Below are 8,740 nucleotides of genomic sequence, written 5' to 3'. Positions count from 1 at the left end.
CGCTGTGGGTACGGAGTCAGCTGGGTGTTTGCTGAAGTCACAGGGCAAAGGGAGGAGGGCGGATCTGCTGGCAGCTTGTCACGCAGTCCCCTGTGGGGCATTCAGCCCAGGTGGCAGTGGCTGGAACTGCCTGGGGCGTGGAAAGGTGCGGATGCACTTAGCAGCCATTAGGGCAGAATGCCAAGGACAGGCCCCGGGAGGGGCAGCTCCTCAGGGTGGTTCCTGCCTTCTGGAGGTTAGCTCTGGGCCCAACTTTGTGGCTCAGAGGACCTGCGTTGGGCCCAGCAGGCATCTTCCAATTCACTTCCAACCCGAAGGTCCTAGACACTTGTAGGCTGGATCCTGGCTCTGCCTTTTAGTAGCTGTGCAACCCAAGATCAATCACTGGAGCTCAGGAGCCTCAGTTTCCCCCTCTGTGGAATGGGCCAGTAATAACGGTTAAGCCCTCTGATTCAGAGGACTCAAAATGCAAATAAGATCAAGCCACGCCCCTGCCTATACCCCCCAGAAGTGACCACTGTGCTTGGGAAAAAGTCCCACCTCCTCATCCCGCAAGGCCTTTTCTCCCCTCATCTTCTCTACTCTGGCCACTAGGGGTCCTCCCGCTCCTCCTTGGCGCTGAGCTTGTTCCCTCCTCAGACATTTGCCAGACCGAGCACCTCTGCCTGCCCTGCCCCGCCCTCAGCTGTTCCCACCACCGTTCCTTCAAGTTGCCTGCTCACTGGCTCACATCACACTCCTGGTTTAACTGCTCCATGGCACTGAACACTACCTGAAAGAATCATAGTTATTTGTGTATTTGTTCCTTATCTGCCCCTAAAATGTGAGCTCTGCAAACACAGGGGCTAGACCTGTTTAGTTCTTGGCTTTTCCCAATACCTAGCACATAGTAGGTGCACTACAAATATTAGCTACAGTAATTTTTTTCTAGAACCATTTCTAAGGCCCTCAAGGTACCTAGAGGTGCGTGGGTGAACGGTAGGATATGGGCAGGCCATTTGTGGCTGGTTTCTCAGTCATTATTTCCTCTATCCCTTCAGAACCACTTCCCTGAGCACCTACTGTGTGGCGGGCTCCAGGCTGGGTGCCAGGGGTGAAGCTGTGTAGTGGAGTGGGCAAGCTGTTCCAACTCTCATGGGAAAGATGGCTTGGCCCTCAATCCTAAACCTACCTTGGCTCCCTAGTGCCCCAGCCGAGGCCCACGCTCTTTACCTGGATCCCACTGGCCTTTCCAGCAGGACCTCCCAGGGCACGCAAGGCCACAGCTGTCTGCGCCATGCTGTCTCCCGCTCCCAGCAGCCCTGTTCCTTCTCATCCTACCCTATGGCCAAACTTGTAAAAGTGTTCCTGGGGACACGCAGGGTCGTCTATGGGCATCCTGGCCCTTCCGGGCCCCACCACATTCGCCCTGTCTTCCCCGCTCTGGCGAGCTTTTCAGTTCCAACATCAGATTGGCCCTTGGCCTGTCCACCATCCTTCGTATGAACTTTCTCTCGTCAGGACCACACACCTGCCCCTGGCCTAGTAGGGATGATCTTCTCCCTGTTTCACAGAAAAAGGCACCAAGGCACAGAGAGGTTCAGTAACTTTCCCAAGGACACACAGCTAGTACTGGGGACTCGAACTCAGCAGACTGAGCCCAAGTGCGTTCTTCATGTCCCTACTCTGCTGTCTTAGCTATTAGCTGGGCCTTTCTGGAAACCCTGCTGTTACCAGCCTGCGGGGAACATGCCCTCACACTTCCTGCCTGTCCTCCTGGGCTCCGCTCCGAAGCCCTGGACCATTCTCTAACCTCAGTGCCACACCCCCATGCTGGGTGCTTTATAGTCCTCCCCATGTAAGGCTTCTCAGTATCCCTGTCTTACAGATGGGGAAACTGAGGCAAGAGCAAGGAGCTCAGACTCACTCCAGGCCAGAAAGCAGGAAGTCTGAGTCACACGCAGGCTCTTCGAACGAGAAAGCTGAGCCATGTGCCCCTGCTGGTCCTTCCGCTTGGTGCCACCAGAGCCAGCCACCACAGCTGACACTGTAGTCGACCACAGCAGCTGTCACCGAGGCTGACCGCTGCAGCTGGCCGCCTGGTTCCTACTGCTCTCGCACGTGGTGACCACGCCCTGTCCCGGTCAGGTCTGTCCTGGGTTCCACCCCATTTTAGAGTTGAGAGAACTGAAGCTCAAAGAACGGGGTAACGTGGCCGAGGTCGCTAGTTACGGAGGCATGATGACGGGTTCAGCATGGGGCTGTGGGACCCCTCGGCTCCATGCACGGCTCCATGCACGGCTCCATGCACGGCTCCATGCACGGCTGCCCTGCAGCCCAAGCGACCAGGCTGCCTGCGCTTCTCTCCCTCACCCAGGAACACTTACATCTGGGAAGCTCCGAATTGTCGATCATTCCCAGCCAGAGCTTCCTGGGAGCTGACGAGAGGCAGCCACCCACTTGGACTGCCCTGGACCCTTTCCAAAGGGTGTCCCGACTGCGTAGTTGGCACAGTCCTGGTGCTGGAGACACAGCAGTGAACAACTTCGACGAAAATCCCTGCCCTCAGGGAGCTCACGGGCTTGAGAGCCCAATGAGAAACCAGCAGAATGAGCAGAAGGTTGTGTGTCAGGTGTTGATATGGAGACGATGTAGGCAGGGAAGCTTCCAGAAGCATTGGGGTTCATGTACGCACCGGCACATGCATTATTCACACTGTGGATGCCATCTGTCCAGGCCTGTGCGTCCTGGAGGTGACAGTGACCTAGCCATGGCTGGACCCAGCCTGGGGCTTGACTCCAAAACAGACCCTTATCTCATTCTTCGTAAGGGGAAACCGAGGCTCAGAGAGCTACGGCGACTTACCCTAGGTCGCACAGCTATAAATGGCAAAACCTGGATTGCACCCAGGGCTTCTCTCCCCTGCGCAGAGGATGAACTTGACTTTTGGTGTTTTACTTTCTTGGAGGTTACCTGGCCGTCATCTGGGGGCCACTCTGTCTGGGTGTGATCCTGCTGGTACGAGGTCCTCTGGGCTGTGAGCCAGGGAGGAGAGCAGACCGGGGCACACAGTGGGTGCCCGACGAATGGGCACAGTTGGCAGGCAGGGCCTCCACCTGCTCCTGGGTGGTTTTTCCTCTAGGGGATTACTTGGCACCGTCTAAAGACAATTTTGGTTGTCACTCTGGGGAGGTGCGGGTGTGCTGTTGACATGAAGTGAGTGGAGGCCAGAGATGTTGTCAAATGACCTATGATGCACAGGACAGGCCTGACCACAGGGAATGATCCTGTCCAAACATGGCTAGTTGAGATCTAGGCCTGAAGGCTTAGGTACCTGCGGATCAATCGCCAAGAGTCGGCTCTTTGTGCATTGGCGCCACCTGGTGGCTGAATGAGACACTGCAGCAATCCTGGAAGGGGCCAAGACTAGAAATGATCTCTCCAGTATTCATGTAATAATATAAACGACAGTGGCAGCGGGGATCGCGGGCTGGTGCAGGGCTTAGGGTGTGCCAGGCCAACGCAAGATGTCTTATTTACATAAACCCAAGTGCCACATCCAGCTAGTAGGCAACTCAGACTAGATGCATCTGAAATTGAACTCCTGATCTCACGCCCCCTCCTCACCCCTGCACCATCCCCCAGCCTGTTCCACCCTCCTGGGTGCCCTGTGTTCACCCTTGTGTTCGGCCCCTTGATCACAACCAAACCCCCACGGCTCCCACCTCATCCACATTCACAGTGAAAACCAAAGTCCCTAAATGGCCCATGAGGCCCTTCATCCGCTATTTAAAAGTGAGGCACACTCCAACCCTCCTTTTCTTCTGTACTCTGCTTTTTCATACAGCAAGACACCAAGTGAATATATCTGAGTCATTTATCTTGCTGACTGCTCATCTCCTCCCTGTGAACAGCTCCCTGGGGAAAGAGGCTGTGTCTGCTTGAGCACTGCTCTCTTTCCAGCACCTAGTCCTGTGCCTGGCAAAGAGCAGGCACTCGATTTGCTGACTAAATGGATGGGTGATCTGCAGAACATCTGGGCCTCACACTAGAATGTTCTGGGTCCTAATCCCACCTCCACCACCGGGGCGTCTCAACATTGGACAGGTTAGTTAATCTCTCTGGGCCTCAGCTCCCTAGCAGGGATTGAAAACAGCACCCAGCTCATAATGTTCTGAGAGCACTGAGTTTGTTGATACACAAGAGTTTTTTTTTTATTTTTAAATATTTTTAGAGAGAGGAGAAGGGAGGGAGAAAGATAGGGAGAGAAACATCAATGAGTGGTGGCCTCTCACTTAGCCCCCACTGGGGACCTGGCCTGCAACCCAGGCATGTGCCCTGACTGGGAATCGAACTGGTGACCTTTTAGTTCGCAACCCATGTTCAATCCACTGAGCTACACCAGCCAGCTTGATACACAAGAGTTTAGAACAGTACATGGTGCCTTACTTCGGTCACCTTCTCGCCTGCCCACCCCCTCCATTTCTTAAATCCCTGGATGAAAGGGCTCATGTCTCAAGTCTTCTTTAGTCTTTTGCACATAGTAGGTGCTCATTAAATGCTGCAGTTGCTGGAAGGACATTGGTGGTCGAAGAGGGCTTCCTGTTCTTCATGTGCTGTGGAACAGGCTCTTCTACCCCAGTTTAGTGGTGATCAAACCCAGGTTTCCACCAGCAGAGGCAGGACCTGTCCCTCCAACCTCCTCAGGTGACTTCCATCCCAGCCAGCTCTGGGGGTGGGGGTCAGAAACGAGAGAGCAGAGAAAATGGCTGTCATTCTGCAGAGTGGCCAGCAGGGGGCAGAAGAGATCTGGGACAACTGTCTCACAAATCTGGGTCTGCACAGTCCCTAGTGGGAGCACCTCCTCAAATTTTGCGCCCTGGGCACCTCACACGTCTCACCCTAGCCCAGGTCCTAGTCCGAGAGGCCCCGTCCTGCCAGGTGGTACCTTTCTCCTGTCCTTCCTCGAGCATTGTGCTGTCCTGGGCTCTGTGCTAAGGACTCCCCCAGATGTTCATTCAGCCTTCACAACAGCAAGCGTGAGGCAGGTACTATTACTGTCCTGTTGTCCAGAGGAGGTAATTATTTAAAATAGTCATGGGCCCTCCATGTCAGAGAATGAACTGGAAGGCTGGGAGAGCCCAGAGAGGCGAAGCTTGACCCAAGCCTCGGGGGGATAGGAGGAAGCCCACCTCATTTCTCAGGGAGAGACAACAGTTACCCAGGTGGAAGCAGGGAGACATTGCAGACTGAAGGGACAGTGTGTGCAAAGGCCCTGGGGTGGCTCAAGGCACCGCAATAGATGAGTCTGGCTAAAATGGCATAAAAACCGGGAGCAAAGCAGGATGAGGCAGAGATGGTAGGGCTCAGCTGGAGACTTAAGGGTAGGGCTGACCTCTGGGGTCAGACACAGGACACATGGGATGCCATGGGATTTCAGCAGATGGCCCTCCACCTTCTGCAGGAGGCTCACAGGACAATCGTTGTCCTCATTACAGAAGGGGGCAACCTGCCCAGACAGCCAGTAAGTGGCGGGCTAGAATTTGAACCTGCTCTGGAACCGCCATGCTTTGCTGTTTTCGAGGAAATGCCATGAACTGGAGAGAGATGCTTCATGAGTGTGGGTACCTGGCTCAGTGGGGAGCGTTTTCCCAGCACCGTCTGATCAAATCCTCGGCAATAACTGTAGGAGGGAAGTGCTATTATTTGCCTTTCTTTACCGGCACAGAACCAACACTCAGAGAGGGCAAGTGATTTGCCCAAGAGCACACAGCCCACCAGGCTCAAAACCAGGATTCAAGCCCAGGCCCACAGACTCTGGAGTCTGTCCTCTTACCTGTGGCACCTGCGTCTTCCAAGTCCCAACTGGCTCTGAGTTTCTTGCTATCTGTGCTCTGCCTTCCCTAATCTATATTTTAAATGAACTTCTCACCCACTTTTTAAAAAGAATTTATTTATTTTATTCTGAGAGAGGGGAACGGAGGGAGAGAGAGAGAAAATCAATGTGTGGTTGCCTCTCTTATGCCTCCTCCTGGGGACTTGGCCCACAACCCAGGCAGGTGCCCTGACTGGGAATCAAACTGGTGACCCTTTGGTTCGAAGGCCGGCACTTAATCCACTGAGCTATGCCAGCCAGGGCCCACTTTTTTTTTTTTTTTAACTAAACCTGTTTCTGTGCAAAGGAAACTATACTATACCATTAGCAGAAATGGAAAACCTATATCACTGATCACATGGAAGATAAGGATGGAAATAAATACAATACGAGCAAAACAACTTCGCTGTGTTTTGCCAGCCACTGTTGCTCGCCCAGTGCGGAAACAGAGGGCAGCTGGAGCTCTGTTCAAGAGGGACTTTGCAAGCGATAAGGAGACACCGGCAGTAAGGGGCCTTTGTTCCTTGAGATGCTCGGGGCAGCGGCAGGAAGCCCTTGCAGAGAAAACAGGCCCTCTCTGATCCCATGTCCTGTGTGATCCCTCAGTGGCTGGGCAAACCCCTCGACCCCAGGCCAAGTTCTGCTCCCCAGCTCATCCAGGCCCACCCCTACCCTGCATCTAAGCCCCACCCATGCCTAAGAAGGAACAGGAACAGGCGACCCCGGAGCAGAGCCCTGACCGTCCCTCCTGCCCTCGGCTCCTCCCAGGCAGAGCCCCTCCGGGCGGGGTACACAGCAGGCGCTTGGCCTGGCCTCCAGAGCCCGGCTGCAGGGACTCAGTAATCAGTGGTTGGGCTTTTTTTTTCTTTTTGATAGAGAAATATTCCCTGTACCACCAACTCTTTCCTGGGCAGGGTTTGGAAACCATGTTGAGATGGAAAATAATTTCAGGGAAGAGGACAGCTAAAATTATGGGCCATTCTGCTACCAACTCCCAAGGGGCAAGCGGGCCACGGCCCTGGAACTTTCCCGAGCTGGGGCGGGCAGGCCCAAGTCTGGGAGAGAAGCCTGGGTAGACTGTTGAGACTGCACGTCTCGGCTGGCTGAGCTGTGGTCAGGCCTCACGGGCTCCCCTGAACAAAGTTAGGGGAGCCACCTGGGCTGCCACTGGGGGGCCGCCCCCCTCCCCATGCCAGGCACTCCTCTCGCATCCCCAAGGCCACTTATCCAACCATAACTCCCTTCTCAGGGTTCATGGCCTTCCCCTGGCTGGGAGAAGGGCTCCCCGACACTGCCACTGGAGAGGGTGGGAGGAAAGGAGCCCTCTCTCCCCGGGTTGCTGCAGTCGTCCCTGCACCAGGGGCAGGAAAGGTAGAGTGACTGAGGAAGGTGGGCTTTGGGACGCTGGGTGAAGGGACCTCCTTTCTGCTCAGTGGCGTCCCCCGCCCTTCCCCTTCTCACATAAGCTGTGTGATCTTGGACAAGTGACTTCACCTCTCTGGGCTTTGGTTTTCTTACCTGTGAAATGGGGAGGACAACGCCCATCTAGGCAAGTCAATGAGTTTGCATGTATAGAGGTCCCAGCTTGTAGTAAGTGCTGGCCACTGTTGCTGCTGTTATTGTCAGTGTCGTTATCATCAGCATCGCCATCTTCTTCTTCTCCTTCTTCCCCAGCAGTGAGTCCAGGCCCCAGAACTCCATGTATATCTGGAGTTCTCGAAATGAAATGCATTACCTATTAATCTCGCTCTGACCTTGAGGGTCCCAGCCCTTAATATCTGGGACCCTCTGACCGGATGCTCCAGGACCCCAATCACTGAGTTTCTCACTGAGACCCCAGACTACCCTGTCCAGGCCCCCACACCCAGCCCTGTCTTGGCCTAACTAGACACATGGGCCCAGTGTGGACCTGGACATGGAAGCTCATGGCACCTCCTCCCTCCTGTCTCTTCCTCCCTGTGCACCAGTCTCCAGTCTTGTCTCTGGAAGCTGGCCGCGGCCTGTCCAGGCCACTCACCTCGACAACCACACCAGCCGCCTTTGCTTGATTCTGACTTACAAAGAAAACGTGCTTTTTTGGTTAATTTCAAGTCACGCAGCCTGTCATACAAGTTCAAGGAATACAGAAGCACGTCGAAATTTAAGATGATTTGTTCAATGATAACAGTGGTTTTATTTCATTGTTTGCATTTCATTGTTCAAATGTTGTGATAAACGAGCATTGCTTTTCTACTTTGAGATTACACTTTTTAAAAGTATGTATTTTTAAACACGTAGGTAAGAGATGTATTGTTTTTTTTCCCATAGGATGGCTCTAGTGATGCTTAGTTAACTTTAATTTCATTCGAACACATTTTGTTAGACCGTACTGTGTCCGCTGCCTTACAGCGTGCATGTAAAGACAACTTACCAAAATCGCTGAGTTTCGGGGGATGGACATTTTAACATTGAAGATGGAAGAAAATATGCAACATCTTTTGGCATTTTAAGCTTTATTATTTCAAGGAAGATGAAAAACGAAACTGAAATGCAAAAAAGAAAAAAGACTTGTGCCATGTATGGAGGACGTGCTGTGGCAGATTGAACGTGTCAACAGTGGTTTGAGAAGTCTCCTGCCGCCGATTTCTCGCTGGACGATGCTCCACGGTTGGGCGGACCAGTTGAAGCTGATAGTGGCCGAAATGAGACATTAACTAGAACAATGAGCATTATACCATGTAGGGGATGGCCGACATACTCGGAATATCCGTATCAATACAGTTATTGGTGACAATGAAAAATGCATCTTGTATTTTCCGGGAAACCAACCACACTTTCTGGCTTACTGGTACCTTGGTGTGGTTTAAGCCTCTCTCTTAAACTGAGAGTGAAGCAGACACCTCTTGT

General features: G+C 53.3%; 1 long non-coding RNA gene across 1 annotated transcript; it reads right to left on the bottom strand.

Annotated features, from left to right (window-relative positions):
• Window positions 1–4,339: 4,339 nt before the first annotated feature.
• Window positions 4,340–8,353, bottom strand: LOC118996454 (uncharacterized). Its single transcript, XR_005068486.1, has 3 exons — window positions 8,265–8,353; window positions 7,373–7,569; window positions 4,340–4,708 (listed from the first exon to the last, which is right to left on the bottom strand). It is a non-coding gene; the product is annotated as an uncharacterized LOC118996454 (long non-coding RNA).
• Between the last annotated feature and the right edge of the window lie 387 nt (window positions 8,354–8,740).

This window comes from Sturnira hondurensis, unplaced genomic scaffold, assembly GCF_014824575.4.
Source record: "Sturnira hondurensis isolate 20B ecotype Veracruz unplaced genomic scaffold, ASM1482457v3 Scaffold0011378, whole genome shotgun sequence".
In the NCBI taxonomy this organism is placed as follows: domain Eukaryota; kingdom Metazoa; phylum Chordata; class Mammalia; order Chiroptera; family Phyllostomidae; genus Sturnira; species Sturnira hondurensis.
This window is presented reverse-complemented; position numbering and strand designations above follow the sequence as displayed.